The sequence below is a fragment of the Sinocyclocheilus anshuiensis genome, unplaced genomic scaffold (assembly GCF_001515605.1).
Source record: "Sinocyclocheilus anshuiensis isolate Anshui unplaced genomic scaffold, SAMN03320099.WGS_v1.1 scaffold1199, whole genome shotgun sequence".
In the NCBI taxonomy this organism is placed as follows: Eukaryota; Metazoa; Chordata; class Actinopteri; order Cypriniformes; family Cyprinidae; genus Sinocyclocheilus; species Sinocyclocheilus anshuiensis.
In genome coordinates this window covers 1097126-1100594 of record NW_015540934.1, presented here as the reverse complement: position 1 = coordinate 1100594, position 3469 = coordinate 1097126, and positions in this window count along the sequence as shown.

Genomic DNA, 3469 nt, shown 5'->3' with positions numbered 1-3469 from the left:
ACCTGTGGACATGGAAAAACAACCCGCGGCAACAGTGTTAAAGCAGCCCAATTCCACGGGAAAACCGTGGACTTGGCAACACTGGAAGAGGATAGCGCATCAAGAACCGGGTTGACCGGGCACTCGGTACCACCGGTACTTAAAAAAACCTGGTACCGTAACGTTTTAATTTTTTTAGTACCGACTTGGTACCGAAATACCGGGTCTTTTGACAACACTAGAACTGAACTATCTAACTAATCTTAGAACTTAAGTTAATGGTAATATATATTTGTTAACATTAGTTAACATGAATAAACAATGAAAAATACTTCCAAAACATTTATTAATCTTAGTTAAAAGTTAATTTAAACTAACATTTACTAATACATGTACTAATTAAATCTATCTGTTCTATCTGTTAATATTTTTTCATTGGACCAGAGCTAACATGATCCGTTGTATTTTTATTACTCAAAGATCACAAAGATTAAAATATACTGTAACAAATGCATTGCTCATCGTTCATAAATGCTGGTTAATACATTAACATTATTTGATGAACAGATTTTAATGCCGGATTCACATAATCACGCAAACGTGCGTGCATCACACGCGAAAACAATGCTTACTGGATCGACATGAAGACAAATTGCAGAATTTAAGTAATATTTTTTTTAATAAAGTTAAATAAGCACAAGTTAATTTACATTTGACCACAGTTAAAGTATTTACTTGTCTAAGATTCCTCAGTCAGATTATATTAACTTTAAGAATTACGGTGAAAAAACGAGACAACACTCATATCAGCAACAATACTAGGCCATCTTGGTTAATGTTTCAGTAATGTTAAAATTAGAACAGTTACCAACCTCTTGAAATTCTTTATATAGATCCGGGTGTCTGTCTTTCAGGTGCTTTGCTAAATTAGAGGTGTTAGCGCCTTTTGTTAGCACTGCTCTGTAGCAACTCTTGCATATTGGCTTGCTTGTGTCCTTCGGCTTTCCATGTTCATTTGTTTCATATCCAAAATATTTCCAGATAGCACTCCTGCTGTGTTCTTTATCAACCAAAGCCGGTCGCGGGGGCGCCGCACTCGCCATCTTTCTATTCACTTCACTTTTGCTATTTAACCAGAGCGAATGAGACAAGACAGGCACTGCGGTCACGTGTATTGTTTGTCAACGCGCCTTTGGAGAGAAGTGAAAGTGACAGCTCGGCTAGTATTGGGGTATCGATACTTCGGGAAATTAGTATTGGTACCGTTCAGATATTTCAGTATCGATATTTATCGAAATATCGATATTTTTTACAACACTAATGCAAATAGTATTGGTAGCCTGAAGTGCCAAAAACCATGTTGCACGACAAATGTGTGTTGCAAAACTCCACAGAGCCAGCTCATAGCACAGAGTCCACTATTTGTTCCAGCTCAAAACAGCAGTGGAGCTGAAAGAATAATAATTATTAGCCGGGCAGACTAGTGTTTGCTAGCATGAAGTGCCAAAAACCATAGTGCACGGCAAATGTCAGCTGTGGAGTCCGTGCTTAAAAACAGTCACATGAACAAGAGTTGAAAGCGTAAGCGCCAAATTAATGTACGTGCCTTAATCAATGCAGTGCAGGAGTAGAGACAGGAAAAACCCTGCTCACTCTGCAGCCCGAGTCACTATGGCATTAGGTGTAAAACAGCTTGCCATAGGAATTTACTCAAGATATGTGAGCTTGCCCACTGATTTGTTCTAGCTCAAAGCATCAGCGGAGCTGAAAGAAAAATTAACAGCCGGGCAGACTAATGCTTGGTAGCATGAAGCGCCAAGACCATAATGCATGACAAACATCCGCTGTAGGACTCCTAGAGTCTGCGCCTAAAAGCAGTACACGAAATAAGAGTTGGCAGCGTAAGTGCCAAATCAAATGAACGTGTCTGCATCAGTGCAGCGCAGCAGGTAACGTTAGAGAGAGAGGGGAAAAACCGCCAGCTCACTGTTATAGCTTGCTATAAGAATACTCTGAAACACGTGAGCTCTTCCACTTGTTTCAGCTCGACGCAGCAGCAGAACTGAGGGAAGTAGTCGGGCAACTAATGCTTGGTAGCACAAAGCGCCAAATCATAGTGCACAACAAACATCTGCTGAAGGACTCCTCAGAGTCTGCATCTAAAAACAGTACACGAACAAGAGTTGGAAGCATAAGTGCCAAATCAAATGAATGTGTCTGCATTAGTACAGCGCAGCAGGTAACGTTAGAGAGAGAGGGGAAAAACCGCCTACTCACTGTTATAGCTTGCTATAAGAAATACAATGAAACACGTGAGCTCTTCCACTTTTTTGTTTCAGCTCAATGCAGCAGCGGAGCTGAAAGAAATAGTAATTAGTCGGGCAAACTAATGCTTGGTAGCTCGAAGAGCCAAAAACCATAGTGCATGACTTAACGTCCTAAAAATCAGTGCCTCTCATGTTGTTTAATAAACTTGAGAAACACTTGATCCAGGGAGGGAGTAGAGCAAGGGGGATTTTATATCAGTAAGCTCGCCCCTTAACCATAGCTTATATCTACAGCTTGTGTCACCTGCGAGCTCGAGCCCGAGGCTGCTGTAGAGTATGCATCATCTAATCCGCAGCCGAAAGAATCGATAACGAGCTTCCGGAGCGGGAATCAGATTTGACTAACCACCTGACTCAAGAGGCGCTCTTCTGATGAACGCACGCGGACCGGGGAAGAGAGCGAGAGAGAAGGGGATTAATTCCGTTCTCTCACTCTCTGTACACTCGGGCTCATCGCCGTCACCCCAAGCGTCGAGCTCGTGCAGCACCTCGGCAACCGCAGAACTGGAACAGAGGGGGTTGAACGAACATCTCTCCTTCCTCAGAACGAGAGCGAGCCCAGAGCGCAACTTACTCACAAACACAGATATCACGGATACAACAATAGATAAAGGCCGCAAAGCGGTCTTCCTACCTGTTTCCTCGTGAGTCCATGTAACATGCATCCATACATACCGGAAAACTCATTGTGTCTGCCTTAGAGGTGTAAACTGCTCTACACTGTTAGCGATTTCTGTAAATTACACAGTATTTAACTGTAATATGAACTGTACTTTACTGTAAAACAGTTACACAGTACGTTACTGTATTTTAAAGTTGCATTATGGGAAATATCCTCTTGGCGCCATTAAAATACAGTATTTTTCATTTACTGTAAATCCAAATACAGTAAAAAAAAATGAGCGGAAAACCTGACCAATGACAGAAAGGGTTTTTTTTTCTGCTTGGAGAAAGAAGAAGAAGAAAAAGAAAAGGAAGACTCACACACCTCACGCCAGCAAATGTATGTACAATATTCCAGCTTTTTCATTACATATTTTATGTCAGTGTAATTTTAGGGGTTATTTGTTGGTGTAATTAAAAGCAAAATAATAATAATAAAAAAACGCTGACACTGCAGGACGCGCAGTTTCCTCACGGTGTTCGTTGGTAGAGAGCGGAAA